Source organism: Echeneis naucrates, chromosome 13 (genome assembly GCF_900963305.1).
Source record: "Echeneis naucrates chromosome 13, fEcheNa1.1, whole genome shotgun sequence".
Classification (NCBI taxonomy): Eukaryota; Metazoa; Chordata; class Actinopteri; order Carangiformes; family Echeneidae; genus Echeneis; species Echeneis naucrates.
The window spans coordinates 3,379,183-3,398,910 of record NC_042523.1 but is presented as its reverse complement, the minus strand read 5'-3'; the positions used below and the strand labels follow the sequence as shown (position 1 = coordinate 3,398,910).

The following is a 19,728-nucleotide window of genomic DNA, read 5'->3' as shown; positions in this document are numbered from 1 at the left end:
TTGCCTCACCCCATAATCAACTCCAGAGAAGAATAGAGTCCAACCCCTCTCCAGGAGTAGGGATCCAGAACCAAGGCTGTACATAAAAGTAAGCCCATCCAGATCCAACTGGTAGTGCTTCACCTCCCGGTCAAGCTAGAACTCCTTCCCCGCTTATGCCTGGCTGTGCTCCATGGCGTGCCCAACCACCAAACATTCCCTGACAGGTCCTCCTTTCAGGCCTAGCTCCAGAAGGGGGCCCCAGGCTTCCTCGGGGCAGGGTCACTTTTTTCTCCCCTCGTTGTCCCACTCTTTGTCTGTTTTAGTTCTGTGCTGCATTTATCAGTTGGACAGCAGCTGTGACCTGTGTTTATATGCAGGGAGTTTAAACAATTGCAACAAAGCAATTGATAAATAAAACAAAGAAGAAAGGCTTACTGGTTAACCTGTTGGCTCAGCCCCCCTAGTGGTTGGGACGCCGGCGTCTCAAACTAATTAACATATGAAAGGCGTCCTTTATATAAAGAAAGTAGGCAGGGTTTAATGAAAATTTCAACGCAGACGTTTTTAACACACTTCCAGCTACATGCACAAAAATTTTGACGTTTCTAGGTGCTCTGGTTTTATCATAGTTATTGAAAATGTGTCGGACAGTAGGAGACGACTGCAAGACAACAAGCGGCATCACGTCGACAACAAAGGGACTGTAAACATATGTGTACTATCTTTACACCGTTTCTTTTCATATACTGTCAACACTAGGAACAACACCAAAGTGCAAAAATTGGGTTTATTTCCCAGTACAGATTTCAAGCCTGCTCACATAATATGTCGCACATCATTTTCTATCACCGTGAAATACGAACATTCTTCGATCAAACCCTGACTAAAACATTGAATAAAACCACAAGCTTGGCCTCATTTTAAAGCTGAAGATGTGCCCAACAATAATCCGTGGTTCAATTTTATCCATTGTGTCCAGCTAATCGGACATTTTGTCTTTTTTCCTCTGTGCTAACGCTAATTTAAAGGTACACTGGAGTTCGCCAAGGTACACTGGTAAAAACTCTACAGATCCTCAGTAGTTTTACCTATCAACCAAAAATTTGGTACACATGTGGACACGTGGAGTGTGTGAACTATATATGTAAAATTCAACCTATTTCATATTGAAAAATTTGAAATATCACTGTTTTCAGAAAACTCGTTTAAAATTTTTCCCAAAAATATAATTTTTTCAATGGCCCTATTTTTTAGGGAATGACTCAATTAATTATTTTAATAGATATAAAGGTACAGATGTCTTCTTTCATTTAAGCCATCAGCCACAGTTTTGGGATTAGTACTTCTGAAGTTATAAAGCTTTATTTGCAGTGATACCAAAACAGGCGGAAATTGCCAAAAAGGGACTCTGCATCAAGGGGTTAAATTCTGCAGACAGGAACAGAAAATGAAACCAAATGATGAAGAGGAGGAGGAAGAAGAAGAAAACAATAAGGCAAAAATCTGAGCATGAACTGATGTTTCCTCTTAGGAATAGAAAGAGATCAGGATGTCCTAGAGAAGCCTGTCAAAACATCATCAATATTATATTTCACTTAAAATGAAAGCTTTGTATGTTTGTATGTTCTCTTTGTGCCCTACAATAAGGTTGTGGGTTCAATTCCTGGGCCTGGGGCCTTTCTGTGCGGAGTTTGCATTTTCTCCCTGTGCCTGTATGCGTTCCATCCAGGTACTCCGGCTTTCTCCCACCGTCCAAAGACATCATGTTTGGGTTAACTATTGACTCTAAATTGTCTGTAAGTGAGTGTGATTGGTTTTTGGTTTCTTTCTGTCTCTGTGTGTTGGTCCCGTGATGGACTGGTGACCTGTCCAGGGTGTGCCACCCCCTCACCCAGAGTGAACTGGGATTGGCTCACATGCCCCCATGGCCCAGAAACAGATAAATTGCCGAAGATGAATTAATGAATGAAGAAATGAATTGTGAAACTCTTAAAAGATAGAAAGAGAGAGACAGAAAAGGCGCAAACAACTTTGTGGAGTGTGGCCAACTTTAATCTCGGATTTCTGGACTCTCCAGCAGTTCATAAAAGAAAAAAGTGCACAAAAAGAGCTATTGGAGTTTGTTTTATAGGCTGGAGGCACCGCATATTTATAGACACACGCACAACTAGGCGGGAAACATCTTTGCAGGCTATTGAAGCTGTTTGTAATGCTAAATTGTATTTGTTTGGTTGCAATCAGATTTTGTGCTGAAGCATTCAACAAGTCCCTGGGTGCATACCAGGGATAATTTTGCATGTTTAGAAAACGAAGAACTAAAAGTCAAAGCAAATAAATTTTGCCCGGGGACAGGGATGGGGACATGCTGTTGGCTTTAGGTTAGCTTCAGACCACATGGACTCACGGGTCCCAGGGAGTAGAGGAGAGTAGAGGAGCAGCAGCAGCTTTACCATAAGGCCATGCTGCCTGGGTCTCAACCACAGTTTAATAACCAGCCACATTAGCCTACAGAGTACATAGGGATTACTCTGGTGCTGACATCTGACTGTCCCAACTCATCCTTTTAAAACATAATGGTAATCACCATTCTGGGAGAAAACGGAGGGGGAGACAGTCTGATTTAGAGGTCAGACAGCGAGACGCAGTGAAGATCATCAGATTTGACACCTGAATAGATCTCAATCAGGGTAAATTCGCTTAGATCTAATTCAAAGTTATGCTGAAGATCTTTACACTTTATTCCCAAGAGGCGTCAAACAAACTTGAATTCTGGACACATGAAATGTACTATCTCACCGCACACCAATAGATTCCAAAGATTCAGTGTTGTTTACAAGGTCACCTTGGCTTTGGTTTGACTGACAGCAGCAGGATGGAGTTTTTACTACCAAACTAAATTGTGGTCAGATTTTGTTTTTCAGGTGCCATACTTGACTGGTCCCTGGGATTTGAAAAATCCTACCTGTTTGTCATCTGAAATTGCATTGACGTGTAATAAAATCTTTCAATGTCTTTGTTTTTGTTGTTCAATATCACTAACCCTGGCTGGGTCGTATGAATGAGGGTGTATATTGTAACACCTTATGACCCCAGGTCACAACACTGATGATGCATCCCTGTGCATCCTGGAGATGTTTCTTGAACACATAATGAAAAACAACATTATACTGAAACTAAAAATTGGCATCTTATAACAAGGAGACAGGCCTTAAATTCTGCAATGACATGTAAAATGGCTATACCATTAGTCAACGTTCAAAACAATGCTGTATTCTTTATATATTTAGATGGCATTTAAATTGATTCCATGTCCAGAAATTATTATTGCTCACAAAACTATTATTTGGGTACGAAAATAATATAGACACACCCTTTTAGCTACTATGACAACCAGATCAGGAGTCTGATTTCATATTCTGAATATCTTTTTCTTTTTCAGGCTGTTGTTGATCAAATCCACTCATCAAATCAGCATTGGACATCGCAACTTGCTCCCTTCATAAAGAAACACTGAATTCTTCTGAATCAGGTATGTTTACTTTTGGTTAATTACAGGAGCTGCTGTTGCTTTTGCAGTTTGCACAAGCAGCATATAATTATGTTTACTGAAAAAACAGAAACAAAAGCTGCCTGAATGCGGTGATGAATAAAAGGCTTGATGTGGTGTGTGCAAAGTGATCGAAAATGTTTGTCTCAGTGAACATTAGGAGCTTTCATTTGTTATTGTGTTCTCTATGATTGCGATGTGCTTTCATGTATCTTGCATCTCACCTCTTTGCTGCTGACACAGTTAGGTCAGGAAGAATCCCAGTTTTGTAATTTGCTTTCAAGTTTAGTTTGCTTAACTCCAGTGGAGCTCTGTCTCCTCCTGTCTCTGTGGACAGAGTTTACATCTCTCTCATTGTTGTAATTCACTGCCAGCCTCAGTGTGCTTTCCTTATATTATGAGAAGCTTCAAGAAATAAAAGTAAAGGTCAAAACTGTGGATGCGGTTGACGGCTGTGTGTCTTCCATATTTGTAACAGTCGATGTTGTGATAATTATTTCGCTCATTTAGTGGTGGTGATGTGATGCCAGTCACGTACTGTGAAGCTGTGTTTTCACTGTAATCTGGCTCCTGTACAAATTCATTTAATCTACCTTTTTCTTCTGAGTCCAGCTTCATCAAATGTCATCAGCATCAAACACATGACACGGAGGCAAAGTGCAGTAAATCCAGCTGTATTTAACGCTTTTATTGCATTCTGGTACACAAATAGAGGCCCCTACTTGCCTTCTCTCTGTAAACACAGAACTATACAAACAGCTGTGTACAGTATGTGATGTGAATCTGAGTGTCTTTGCGTCTGCAGAGTACACAAACAATGTGTGACAGTTATGTTGATCTTCTTTGTACCAGGAGAATGTATGCGTCGGCCACCAGCTGTCTCTGTTAAGTGTGTGTGTGCGTGTGCGCGTGTAAGAGAGTAAACTACCTTCTCTCTTTCTGAAAAAATCAAACCAAAAACAAATATTCGTATAAAATGTGTTTGCAGTCAGATATAGGTGTTTATTTAGTTAAAGTACAGTCTGTCAGCATCATCTTTCATTCGAACTGATAGACCTAATTTTTGTTTCAAAATATAAGTGACATGTCTGATTACTTGAGTTTCCACCCAGAATCTTTCTGTACTTTTTCTTTAAGGTTTAATTCTCAACTATACATACATGACAACATAGAAAATTAGACAAAAAGTCTAATTTTCTTTTTTCTTTTTTCTAAAAGTCTAATTAAATTTCACAAAAAGTTTAGGTGTGTAGCCAAAATAAGGTTTGTTCAGTTAGGAGTCCTGGCAAAAGTCAAACTTTCCCTCAGTCCCAAGTATTTTGAGAGACATTCATGTTTTTTTATCACATCTAGAATGGACTATTGCAACTTTCTATATATTGGGTTCGAACAGTCCAAAATTCAAAGGCTCATATGAATCTATACAACCCTGTAAGAGCTCAGATTCTTAGCAGAGTGACGAGGTAATCTACTTGGGAAATTTTTTCTGGCCCTTGTTTTTGCTGAGGTTATACAGCACTTCAGTGGTGCTTTATAAATAAATTTGGCATTGACATTGGCATAATTGGAGATATGAGGTGTATGCCAGTCAGTCTAAGCAGAGCACAAATGGTAACTCTATTATTTTCAGTCCACTATTTTCTGTGTGACACAGCTCACTGTCTTGTGTAATGCCGCTGTAATAGACACCAAGAGAGCACATGAGAACAGATTTGCGGATGTCATTATACCTCCTTGTCCACTTCTGTGTCTCTGCCCTCTATAGTGGTATTCAGAATTATCCCACTGAGCAAGCAATGGTTGAGCATTTATGTTGCTCCTTAAAGCAGGGATGACAAAGAAGGGACTCTTCTCAGTGCCAGCAGCAGCAGCAGCAGCTGTAAAGCAGAACAAACTCAGGTGCTCTGCACTATCTAACCTTTTACGGGCAATGAACACTCACGGTGACCAGACTTCAGAGTTAGCAAGAAAGGAGTTGGTGGCATCGTGGAACATAGTCCCGAAACTTTAAAATAATGCAATGGAAGACAGGAATTAGCAACTGAATAAATTTATCAAAGAAGGTCTAACATGATAAACTATAATTTAAAAGAAACTTTTTACCCTAATGTCTTTTTTCCCAACCTCACTGAGCAAATTGGAGGATCTCTAACGGATGTTACCAGATTCAAGCTGAGATATCTGATGCAAGTAAAAAAAAATTGGCCAGTAATGCCCCTCAGAATATTACAAAGTAATACAGTTTCACTGATCCCTGTCCTACAGTCCGCCTTTAACAGCATCCTGGGACAAGGACAAATTAGGATGAAACAAATGGAGGGACCAGTGCCACAAGTCATCAGTCATCAAGTCACCTAGATCAGATGGGCTTTATTTGCCAGAAAAAATAAAAAAATGTAATTATTTTTTTTTTTATACAAAAGTGTCCAGGAATTTAAAACAAACCAAGACTGTCCAGTTATCTCTATCTAGTTTACAGTGCATTTTCAATGAAGCCTTCAAAAATTAAGAATAAAAAAATTAAAAGGGGTCAATATTGTATATATTTCCCTGTACTAGTTATTAATTTTTACAATAATAATCACTTCTTCCAGTTAATTCATGATCATGATTTAAAAACACAATTTTCATATTTCATTATAGCAACTTGAAACATATGATAAAGTTTCAGTTACATGGAAAGCAAAATGAATGTCCATTAATTTGGACATTAACCTACAGATTTGTTTCTGTAAAGAAACTGAAGAGCAAAGTAATGCTCCAAAATCTCTTAAAATCATTTTTACCTAAAAGATGTCATGTCATTTTTAATGGCTGGTGGCTCAAGAGTTTTAAGCCTGACTCAAATTATTTTCCATCAGTTTTTATCTTTAATCTGAAGTTGCAATGTGGCTTAAAAGAAGCCAAAGCAAAAGCAAAAGTATTGGTAGAATGTTTTTAGAAATCTAATGATCTTATTAGTCATAATCTCAAAATTATAAAGGGGCTTAAAATAAACAACATATCTTTCATTGTAGGTAAAAGAAAAATGGGCAAGGGAAGGAAAGCAGTGAAAGAAGTAATATAGGAGCAACTGGAGAATTTATGTGAGCTACAGTGGAAAACTGCAAGCTCAGCAGGATAAGAAGAGGAAAGGAGAAACTTCATTAGATTCAGTATTACTCTAGCCCAAAAGAGTCATTATACCAAATCCTCTGATTGCAGGAGACAGCTTGATTCTCTGTGGCCAGTCATGATCATGTGTTCTGCTCTTGTCTGTTATCGATTCTGTTCTGGTGAAAGGCTGATAAAGTTTTGCAAGAAGTCTCCAGGTTGACACTTCCTGGACAACAGACTGTGTATGGGCACCCTGCCACCAGAAAATATTAGCTGTGACAATAGATATTATTTCTGGATCCTCAGCACTGCTGGTAGTAAGTGGTCAGGTGCAGAAAACCTTCCCTGTGAATCAACTGGACTGACCTTATTTATGGAATCCTTCTGATTCTCCTCCTGGCATCACACTGTGTGTCTCTCTTCTTCACGGGGTCCGAACGACCACGAAAAGTTCCAGCTAAGAAAATGAGTTAGGTGCTCTGACGAGCAATCAGCTGGTCAGACTGTGAGTGTAGCCAAAGTTATCTGTGGTCACACACCGTATGTAAAAAATGTTTTGATTGATTGCTTTGATTGATTGATTGGTTTTTTGCTAGTGAAAGATTTGTATGCAGATAGAGCCACACATTCAGAAAATAACCACAAATAATAATTTGACTTTGCCAATTGCTGAATTCACAGAACTCAGTCATTGTCCTTGCTGCTGACAAAGTGCTTTTTCATCTGCTACCAGAGCAACTTCCCTTTGTTGAGGGCTCCTGTGAGGCTCCAAAATGGCAGTTTTCCTCTTGTCACTTTGATGCAGTTCACTCATCAGAAACATCATTCTCAAAACTTTTAATGTACTTTCTCACCACTGTTCATCATTTCCCCCCACACCCACACATTATTCATTTCTCATTGTGTTGCATTTCCCATCTAACTCTGACAACTCACGTAAACAGATGACTTTGCATTACTTCCGTTAACTTTGATAGTTAGTGCTTTCGATCAACTTCACTTTATTATGAACGAAAGAACAAGCCCAGTGAGCAGGAGCCTTGGAGGAAAACAGGAGCTGAGGATCTGCACACAGGAGTCAAAAGCAGAGGTCAACAAAAAATAAAAGCCAAGACACAATACCACTGGAGGTATGCAGGCTGGCGACAACCAACAGAATGCACCATGTTTTTATGGAACATGTGAGTAGGTGGCAGAAGAGGCTCAATTGATTGAGGTGTGTAGGTAGGTGACTCCATGTCCACCCAGCTCCAGACCTCCAATCAGAAATTCACAGGAGAGACAGACACACCCAGACAACCCAGAAAAGGAGGGGGGAACGTAGGGAGAGGAGCATAAACACTAAGAATCCTGGCACTGCAAGCCTTTAAATAAATTTTCATGCAATATTCTAAGTTCACACCCTTAACTCCAACGTAACTGTTGTGCAGAAATAAGCAAAATCATCTGGACAAAAACGATACCAAACATTTATTCATTCATCTTCTACTGCTTATCTGTTTCTGGGTCGCAGGTGGTGCTGGAGCCAATCCCAGCTCACACTGGACAAGGGCCAGTCCATTACAGGGCCAACACACAGAGACCAACAACCACTCACACTCTCACTCAGCACTACGGACAATTTAGAGTCACCAGTTAACCCAAACATGATGTCTTTGGACGGAGGGAGCAAACCGGAGTCCCCGGGGAGAACATGCACAGTCCACAAACTCTGCACAGAAAGGCTCCAGGCCGGGAATCGAACCTGCGACCTCCTTATTGTGGGGCTACAACGCTAACCACTCTAAAAAAATATTTACAGCAGCCACCTCCTGGTCCTCAGCAAACACGTAAACTCATCCTCCATGATGTTGTTGTCTTTCCACTGTTTAGAGTATCACAGCAAAAGCATTGTGTGTGTGCTTTTGGTATTCTCATTCAGTATGAAAGTCATCTTCTACAGCGCAGTGCAGCAAAGAGGGGCTACAGTTTGTATTGAGTTTAGAGTAATGCTGATGCAGCCATGTTGTGCAGTTTCATTTGTGTTGGACAGACTAGCTCACAATGGGTCATTCTCACTCAAAGATTCAGATTGCTGTTTCTTCTTCGTTTTTTCTAAAGTCAGCCAGTTTGTCTCAGCGTCAAAGAAGACACATTTATTGCATCCATTCATTGTCCCTACAGATTTTCTGTAATGATCAGGGCAGACATAGAATGGTACAGAAACAAAAAGCTCTTTCGACTCACACTTGCACCCATGTGCCTCTTTTTGGGCCTTGTCTTTGGACAAAACATCTTCACATATGAAATGCTGACAGAGAGAAATGCCAGTTTCTGTTTTGAGCTGTTTAGAGCTTAAATTAAAAAGTTGAGATCTGTTTTTTTGCATTCGAAACTTAAGTCATTTAGCACATCAGTGTGTTTGTTTGTTCGTTGTCACTTTTTTCTTTCTTTTTTCTTTTTTTTTTTTTTTTGCTCATGATATTAATCACTCAACCACCACCTTAAAGTAATTCAGGTGAATTTTTGGATTACTTGCAATGCTGCCTTAATTGTGGTTGCACAAAAACCAAGAGGCATTGGGAGAACTATATCATAGCTTTAGCTGGTTTAGTCTCTACAAGCCACAGTCAAGCTCTGATGAAGCCATTGTCTATGACCTACTCGGCAGCAAACAGCAGGGAGACGCAGTCAGAGAGCAGCTGGTGAGCACAGCAGAGCATTTAGCAGCTAAAGAGCCAGAGCCGGAGTTTTTCTTCTGGGATTTGGAGAGGGCAAAAAAAAAAAAAAAAAAAAAAAAGGAAAAAGAATGAAAATGGGAATAAATTCCATTATTCAATTGTGCATAGATTGCATGTAGAAGCAAGCAGAATTTTGCCACCAACTTCATAAGATGATGATTTGGGAATCACCTGCACCTTAGTGGACAAGAATAATAACACAAAAGAAATGTTTATGATTAATTAATGATCACAGGAAAAGATTGTTTCTCAGTGCATACAGATCTGGGATCAGGCAGTAATGGATTTCCCTTGACTGCCTTCAATCTCATTACGGCAGCGCAGGTGGTGGAGCGGTAAGCGCGTATGCCACATAATTGCCGTGTCCAAGGTTTGAATCCGATCAAAGATTCTACGCTGCAGGTCATTGCCCTCTCTCTCTCTCTCTCTCTCTCTCTCTCCCTGTTTCCTGTCAGCTTCTCTGTCAATTCCTGCCTGAAATAACTTCATAAAAAGCTGAAAAATTACTAGAAAGAAATCTCATGTTACACAGTAGCAGTAAAAATAGAGGAGAGAAAATTGTTGTTTCAATTTCTCTTCATGAGAAAGTTTTCGATGAGTCAGTTTTGATGATTTGGATTAGATCTACCGATGTTTGGACCAATAACAGGGTTTCTCCACGAATAACTCTTTGAACCATATTGTCTCATAGCTCTGTGTGTCATACACATATTTTTTATTCTAGTCCCAGTTTTCATAATTTCAAATCTATTCAGATTGATACTTTCCAAGTTCTAGTTGCCAGTAGTAGTAGTGGTAGAGAAACCTTTTCAGTATGAAGCACCCAATGGGCAAGAAAAAAAAGAAACAAAGGAGATGAAAGCTGTGTGAAAATAAAGGAAAGTTTATGAAATTCTATGGAGACAATGAATTTGGGAGCACAGTTATTAGTGCAGGTACTCACTAGGTTTTGATTTCACAGCTCTCAGTAAGCTGTGAAATCAAGCTCTCAGACTATAGAAGAGGGTTCAGGGGGTATTTATTATAATTATTTCTTCTACTTTATATCTTCACAGCATCTTAATCCTCTGTCAAACAATGGTTTCTAAAGATGTTGATATAGGTATAAAGGAGCTGTATTATTTCTCATTCTAAATTCTAAATTTCTCAGCACATTCTCCCCTACAGCTTCAAAACAGATGAGAGCAAAATGAATGAGCAGAACACATCAGATCAGATTGGTGAGAGATAGTTAAAGGCATGATTTATGAAAATCTCTTTCCTCGCTCCTCAGTGTTTGTTTTTCTGCTGCACCTGAAGTAACACTGAGGTTAGGTGATGAGGATACAAATTTAAAATTTGGGATTCAGATACAATTATGAAAATCAAAGTAAAACCAGGGTAAGGTTATAGAGGTGAGCAGCCTCACAGCCTCTTTCTCTGGCTTTGGCTGGTTGTTCTCCTTCACCAGTTCTGCCCTTTCAGCTACAAAGTCTGTTTCCCAGGGTCCCCCAGAACCCCAAGCTGTCATGAATTGTGCCAGATTGGCCTGGAGCAAGGGGATTGTTATTGCAGAGGGTTTAGCTGTTGCCCCTATCTCATGCCCACAAGCACATACACACAGACACATTTTCAGGAAGATGAAAGATGAAAGATGATTTTTCCTGTCCTAATGTTGCAGACGCAGTATATGAAATGCTAAAAAGAGACAATAATGATCGTCAAACAATGCGGCTCTCCCACCCACTACCTTCCTGCAGTGAATTGCTGCAGCTGTTTTGTGGGCCATATACATGCGTTGCTAACGCCTGTTACCCCCACTGCATGGATGTCCTTCTTTTGCAGTGGCAAGCATGTCACATCATGCGTCTCCTTTACACCAGACAGGTGAGATGAAGCAGCCTTGGGGCATTTCCCTGGTATAGTATCTGGATCCTCCTGGCTTAATCCCACTGCACATCACATTGTAGCAAGAACCTTCGTTCCCTGAGAGGGGCACACCATCTGGAATCTGATTCTAGGGGCACTCTGATGCAACTAGAAAGATTTTTCTTTGGTCTTAATTTTTGATAGGACAAATTGAAGAGTGAAAAGATATTGGTGAAAAAGACTGGAAATGATCCGACCTGTTGGGGGCACACGGTCCACCCACTTCACCGCCAGCGCATCTGCATCATCCATCTCTTTCCAAGTACCGAAAAATAGTTTTGTATAAAAATGCATCAACTGTTTCAGGTATTAGTTGCTGTACAGTGTGTTAGGGTTAAACTACTGCATATACTTATACTGCTTTTCACTTCACAAGAATCTAAATTCTGAATGTAATCAGCTGCAACTGAAGCAGAAAAAAGTTGTCATACTTGTCCTTGGTGTCTTGCTCAGGGACACTTCATCAGAGTGGCTGCTGCTGTTACTGAGATTTTACCTGAGAGCTTCTGGCTGACTGACACTCCCTGCTGCCCAAAACATCACAACAGAACAATAGCCTTTTTCCTCAAAACAGGAACAAAGCTTCCTCGGAAAGACTACTTTCTTCTGATGTTCCATCAGTTTCTTGTTACTCTTGTTTTTCAACTTTTTCCTGCTGATCCCCATCCACATCCCACCTTGTCGATGTTACATAAATGAACATTGATAGAATCAGGTGCCTCATCTTGCTGCTCTTTCTTTGTCTCTGTCTGCTCTCTCTGACATATGATCACTTCATAATAATCATTATGATGGCGGAATGTGTGATTCTACTCTGCTAATGAATTCTGAGACTATTTTTTGCGGTTGTGTGTGCTTAGTTTTTCTCTGCAGCGTGGGAGTGACTGACAGCAGAAAATTATTACATTGTGCTCATTGGCAAGACAACATCAAGCACACAGAACAGGGAACAAAAATTACAGGAAAACACGCAAGGATACTTGCTTTTTACAAAATACAAGAGCAAGTAAGGTCCAGTTGTTACAATGTGATCCTTGCCTCTTGCTTTCTATTGGTAAATATTGATTTCCCCAGAGCCAAGTCTGAAGTAACTGATCAAGGTTAAACTGAAAAGCAAGTGATCCAGGCCTACGTAGATGGAGATATTTAGTGCTAGAACACATCATCTACTGATGTTCCTCCAGCCTTTCACCTGAACACAGAGAAGATATATAATAGATGTGATCATCAATGAGATATGATTGTTGGATCGGCCTCAAACTGAATTCTAATATCCTTATTCATTCGGGAACATGCATTTCATTTTAATTCCAGATAGTATGCCACTGGAGCTCTTGCCTTTTCGAGTGTCACCGCTAAACTCTTTGACTCTTGTGGAACCAGAATCCACAACATTTGATGTTGTGGATTCTGGTGGATGTCTAATGTCCTATCTCCGTAGTCGTCATAGCTGCAACGTGTTACATTTAAACATCAGCTCGACATCAGAGTAAAGATCAAAATTGCCAATAGTACCAATTGGCCAGTGTTATCTCTCTCTCCCTTCCTCCATTAAAGCTTCTTTTTGCATTCCCTGAGTACCACATGATGTGTTTGATGATAAGCTGGAGGTGAAGTAAACAGGCGGGGTACGTGTGTGTGCATATTTTTTTCCTCATCTCTGTGTGTGTAGTTGTTTACATGTGGGGAAGGCCCATGTGTGTTTGTTGGTTATGTGAGTGTGGAATGTGTGTTAATCCATCAGTGGAGGGTCATCCCCTCAGGGTGGCCTCATTGTAGTTTAGCAGAACTTTTCCTTTCAGTCAGCACTAACTTGAGGGGGGATTAGATGGAGTGTAGTTGCTTTAGGCCAATAACAACACCTGGACTGATATATCCAGCTGAATTTACTACACTTACGCAGCTGACAGCTTGTGCAAGCATCCTATTTTAGACTGTTTCTTTAATTTCCTTCATCTTCTTTTCTTCTTTGTTATTCTCTTTGAAACATTTATCCTTTTCCATTCTCTGTTTTCACTATTGCAGCGACATATTCTAACCTCTTTATCATTCTCCTCTTTCTCCTTTCCCGTTCTTCTCTGTTTACTTCTCCTACGATGTCTCTTCATACATTTCTGTTCTCTTCTGTCTGATGTTACAGGATCTTACCACTCACAAATCACACTTGCATTGCCAACAGCAGACTGACCTTTCAGGTATTTTATTTCTCATATTTTCTCACAAACAATTTTTAAAAGAGTAACAATTTTAAAGAGATATGCGTTTCATATGAGCATCCATGGCAGCATGGCGGCATAGTGGTTAGAGCTGTCGCCCCACAAGGTTGTGGGTTCGGTTCCCAGCCTGGGGCCTTTCTATGTGGAGTTTGCATGTTCTCCCTGTGCCTGCGTTGGTTTCCTCCAGGTACTCCATCTTCCTTGCACCGTCCAAAGACATCATGTTTGGGTTAACTGGTGACTCTTAATTGTCCATAGGTCTGAGTGTGAGTGGTCTGTCTCTGTGTGTTGGTCCTGTGATGGACTGGTGACCTGTCCAGGGTGTACCCTGCCCTCACCCAGCGTTAGCTGGGTTTGGCTCCAACACCCCCTGTGACCCGGAAATGGATAAGCGGTTGAAGATGAATTATTGATTGAATGAATGAATATATTAAAGTCTATGTGAAAATGGTCCTTCTTTTTACTTCACACTCAGAAAATTTTTAGTCTGCTTCAGTAGACCATGATGGCCAGGGCATAGCTAGCATGTTGGGACATGCCCAACAGTCAAGTTAGACAACTCTGCCTCAGCTCCACCTTCTCATCCAAATGTGAGTCTTGTCCTTGAGAGGATGCTGCCTCCTAAGGTGGCTCTTGTTGCAGACAACCTAGGAAAAATGAGACCGTCTGGTCTTCAGAGGCCTTTTAGTTTGGCCTTTCATCAGTGGTTCCCACCCTTAATGTAGCATCATGGGCATGGCTTCTGTTGCATAGCTACAGGGGCATGCATTTGTTGGCTGTATTTGGTTTCTTATGGTTTCAGAAATAACTTGAACCCAAAAATTGGTTACTCCTATGCTGGTGAATTTGAGTTTTAAGAGTAAACCTTTTGAAGTTGCTCTGTCTCTCACATAATCATCCATCCATTTTAATGAATAAGCATTAGAAAAAAACAAACAAACAAACAAACAAACAAAAAAAAGCTCTTTTTCATAAGCACACACCAGGACAAAGCCATACCTGATATACCTTGTTGTGTAATAAAAGTGTAGTTCTTTCTACTTGAGGGTGATAACAATGTGTGCATTCAGAAGTGTGTCTCTTTGAGCGTAGTAGTGTGTGTCTGTGTATATTACAGATTTTTTCTCCCAGACACTTTGGAGATTCTGTCAATCTGTCAAAGTGAGAACAACACAAGGTGTGTTACCTGGTGCTTTGTGACACCTCTCAGGAACTGTCCAATGTCCAACCACACAGCCAGACTGACCTTTCCAGAACAGCAAAGTGCTCTGCATTGCTTGAATGTGTGTGAGCAGGCACGTGTGTGTGACTTGCTCCTGCTGTGTGGATTATATGTGTGTGCTCTGTTCCTTGAACGCATGTCAGCATCCTGTATAACTACACACACGTAGGTGGACAGATGGACAGGCAGGTAAGCAGACAATGGAAATTTCCATGACAGACAAATTTATATCATGTAGAATAAAGATAGAAGAGGAAAGATAAAATACTTCAATGCAACTAAAGGCCAATAGCAAAAATGTTTTGTATGAAATCTAGCTGGTATTGGAACGCAGTGAGGCTATATTGTATATTATATTGCTATATTGTTGACTTGACGTAAGTAAAAATGCTGAACTTTCGTATTGAACATTCGCAGATATCATCATCTACATGTCATGATTCCTAGCTTTCTTTAACAGTTTACTTTTTTATCTTCTAGAATTTCACAGCACCTGCTTCAGATTTAGACCCTGATTTGATTTAATACAGAAAAGAGTTCCAACATAATGACATAACTATTGAGTTAATTAACCAGGACCACCATATTTACAGAATAATTCAAGCTTGTTGATGACTCTGGTGTGTTGCAGTCATGACCAAGCAGCCCCTCCCACCTCCTGCTTCTTAACCTACTGCTGTTCATAAATGTAAATGATTGTTTTTCTCTCTTTCTCTTTCTTTTCCCTGTTCGGGGTCGGCACAGCAATTCAGCTTTCTGCGCCGACTTGCATGATTGATTTGGCTACAGTTTTACGCCGAATGCCCTTTCTGCTTCAACTCTCCCATTTGTCCTTTAGACCAGCACGAAAGAACCACTAGTGGGGACCTTGTAACTAGGGTGCCTCATTGGGTTATTGAACACCGGTCTCCCACGTACCAAGCAGGTATACTCACTGCTATAAAGAGGCTGTTAATAAATGTAGCATCATTCATTTAAAATATGAGCAGAAGTCTACCTACAAAGCACACTCTGTGTTCACAGTATAGAAATGTCATAGCCGCAAGTAGTCATGGAAGCAGGTAGATGAACAAATCCTCTGTTTTTGTGTTTATTAAATGCTCCAGGCCACAGAATATGGTAATCAATTTATCATCTTCCCACCAGTTACAAACTCCCGCATAATTACAGCTGCAGCCACAAAATAAGACATCTTTAACACCTACACGTTTCCATATCATTGATTTATCAAGCTACACACCATTATATTACCATTGTTTAATTTTACGCATTCATTCCTTTAACTTCTAGCGCATCTGTTTCTGGGTTGTGTGTGTGTGTGTGGGGGGGGGGGGGGGGGGGGGGGGCTTCTGGAGCCAATCCCAGCTCACACTGGGTGAGGGCGGGGTACACCCTGGACAGGTCACCATTCCATCACACGGCCAACACACAGAGACAGACAGAGACCAACAACCACTCATACTCAGACCTACGGACAATTTAGAGTGACCAATTAGCCCAAACATGATGTCTTCGCCGTCCTGCTGCCTCATTAAATATCAATGATGTTGATATTTTACTTTTCTCACATTCTGCATGTAAATAAATTGCAACCAAAATAATAATAATTAAAAAAAAAAAAACGCAACCTACCGTGTAGATTATGTGAAAAATTCTTATTCCAGTTTCTTACCACGCTCTCATTCTGTTCAGTCTGTTGAAACCTCCAGAGAAATACACGCATGCAAAGTCGGATCCATAGGCATCTGCAGAGATGAGCCTAAATACAAACACAAATAAATACAGGTTATTTAAATAAATCCAGAGACTTTGATCCTTGGGGCTCCAATTTGTTTTGTTTCTGCACCTTTTTCTCCTTCCGCTTTATCCACAGCTCCCTTCAGTGACTGAATGGATTTGATGGCAGCACAATAAATTTGATTAAGCCATCATGAAACACGAAGGCATGCCGCTTACATGCTTACATTGCGCTGAAAATGAAAACGCTTGATACAGAACAGTTTGAGCCTCCATTCTCAGTGTTCCATATTTAATGTTACTTTACAACAGTAACACAGTTAAAACTTCGAAGAACCTAGTACAGGGTTAGGTTCCTTCCTTTCTTTTCCCTTTCTCCATCCAATGACCTTCATTGTACACTCTAATCAAGAATTTGGTTGAGCAATTTAAGTAACAGACGAAATAAGCATCTGGTAAAGTTTAAGTTTGTTTTTGTTTGTTGTTTTTGATAAAGAAATTTGCTGCCCTAATTGTACTCACTGCGCACCATTTCACAGTGCGTTTCGAAATTATGATGCCAATTAAATAACAATCCTAGTAATTTATGTCTGAAGTCATGGATGTTCACTGTCAAGGTTTCTCCTACAGTATAACATTAATGAGAAATATCTATTCACAATGACCCCAGTAAGACAGCCTTTTAATGGTCACCTGGCAGAACACTATCTGAAAAACTTTGTAGTGATCATTGTAGGTTGGTATCTACAGTCTGAGGCGTACCTGCAGTAGATTTGGATTAGTTTGCTCCCTGGCTGTAAAAGTTTTTTTGAAAAAGAACATTTATTTCAGCTGATATTGGCTGAACAGTAAACAGTGTCTAGGATAGTAATTTTCCACTGTTCAACTAAGTTTAATATTCCCCCAAATTCATATATATATATTTTCTTCTTCATTATTTAATACTGAAGGCTTGTGGGATTTTATATTGATTAAAATTTACTATTTTATATAAAATCTACTTATATTTACTAAGTTTAACTTGGAGACAACAGTTAACAAATGTTTAGGAAAATACTGTAGCAGCTTGCTCTAATCTCAATAGGGCAACACGGAGGCATGGTGGTTAGCGTATAGAAGACGTGCTGAGTCGATGAGTCGATGAATATGGATTTAATAATCTTGGAGCATTTAGTGTGATGCAACTGGACTTCTTATCTAGTGTGAAGACGTTTTGCTTCTCCTACAATGCTGTCTTGGGAACACCCATCCAGACGGTTTAACCCTCATGTCATGTGACCAACAAGGTGTCGCATGCAACCGGGGGGAGGGGCAAACACTCTCAGGTGATTCACCCCTGGGTTCATGTGACCTTAACAGCTCTCAGGACACCTACGTGGGTGTCTTCAATACCTGGGTTTCCTGCACTGACCCTCAGAACAAAAAATAAATAAATAAATAAGCCTTTTAGATGAGGAGCGAAACGTCTTCATACTAGATAAGAAGTCCAGCTGCTTCACACTAAACACTCCGAGACCAACCTGACCTGCATGACTGAGAACCTTCACAGACATATGGATTTAATAACACTTATGGCACTGAAGAGGTTGAAAATCTTTATACGTTATTTATTTGACTGACTCTGAGGAGTCATAGTGACCAGAGGAAGTCAGAATGATGAGAAATCCATCACAGAATCACAGCAGAGATCTTGAGTTTGGTATGAATCAGCTGAGAACTGATCATGCTGTATCGTTTGCGTTGTGGGTAGAAAAAACCCCTGCAAGTCTGTACATTGATTCCAAAAAGCCTTTAGCTTAAGCTAAAAGTTTAAACAGCTTGTTGAAAAACAGTACCTGTCATGGCCTACAGGTTGCAGAGATGCTAAACTTACAAAACACTTTGTAATTGCCAAGATTGGGGCTCCAGCACAGAAACACACACAAGAATTACCAGCATACCAGCAAAACTGGGATCTTTTACTGGATAAATGGATAGTGGAAATCAGGGAAGATCAGGTGAATGGCGTGAAGTAGGCCAGCCTGCAACAAACACCTACAGTAACACATGAAGAGACTGGGCTGAACAAACTGGGGAGAACTGTTAAACAACACAGTCGGGAAATACAGGAAAAGAGCGAGGAATTTCAAAATCAGAGCAAAACTCGCAATAAATATTTATTCCGTTCCTGAGGGTGGTGACATAAGCATGTTCACCAACAGTTTATGCCAGGAACCAAAATCATTTGTCTCAGTATCTCTTTTCTCTGGCATGTTCTGGGTCAAATGTAAATGAGTTGCTTTGGCATATCATGTGTTAGGGTTACATGTGTTAGTAATCAAGTGTTTTTTGCAAATATTTCAAAGAAAAAAAGCTCTGTGAACATTTCCATTTTAGCATGCTGGCAGCGTGTGTCCACACATTGTATCCGGCATGTGTCCGCACCTTTGACAAAGAGCATTTAATGTGTCTGTCTGTGTGTTGCAGAAGCCAGCAGGTATCAGCGCCTCTTTAATAAAGGGACCTTTGATGAATACCCCGATCCAGACCTTAGTTACCAGTGTGCCCATCTCTGATTAAGTGCCTCATATATGTATATTTCTGTTGGTTAAAAGGCCTACAGTGTCCTAGTATTTTAATAAGTTGGCCAATGTATGTCTGCTCCTTTGTTAAATGATCTATTGACTGCACCAACCAGGATTTGCGGTTATATAACCTTAGATATTTCATCCACTCAGTAATGAAAGAACCTTGTGAATAGCTGGACTGATTTGACCCAGATTCATTAACCCTCCTGTTGTGTTCGGGTCAAATCTGACCAATTTACAACTTAAAACACTCATAAATATAGTTTTTTACATCTGATTGCCTCAAGGCCTTATGATATCCTCCACACTATGCACTTGAACATATAAAAGTGATGATCACCTCTTTCATTGAATTTTGAGTGTTTTAATCAACCTTGTTACACCTGTGCTGTTCCCGGTCAAAAGTGACCGCCATAGGAAATGAATGGGTATCATGACTATATTCATCCATCAGACAGAAAACATCCCCATACACACCACCCCAACTCACTCACTCACTCACACACACATTTCAGACTGAACAATGTGTTTTGCGGGTACACATCTCTTTCCCACGCTTTTGTGCCTATCCCCCACGTGAACCACACCTTCCAGACTAATCAATGTATCATCTTCACACAGACCCCATATATATAGCATGATGTTTGCCTTGCACTCCTTTTACTCTGAGCACAATGAGTAGGCCACTGACCAAGAGGTTCTCTGTCGAAGAGGTTCTGGTCCAGCTTTTTGG

General features: G+C 40.3%; 1 protein-coding gene across 4 annotated transcripts in view; it reads left to right on the top strand.

Moving 5' to 3' along the window:
- LOC115053502 (leucine-rich repeat and fibronectin type III domain-containing protein 1-like protein) overlaps positions 1 to 19,728 on the top strand; it is a 365,739-nt gene that overhangs the window by 231,582 nt on the left and 114,429 nt on the right. For all 4 annotated transcript variants that reach the window (XR_003841448.1, XR_003841450.1, XR_003841449.1 and 1 more), the window contains one exon: positions 3,422 to 3,511. The gene's annotated coding sequence lies outside the window, so the exon portion shown is untranslated. The remainder of the gene's footprint in view (positions 1 to 3,421; positions 3,512 to 19,728) is intronic.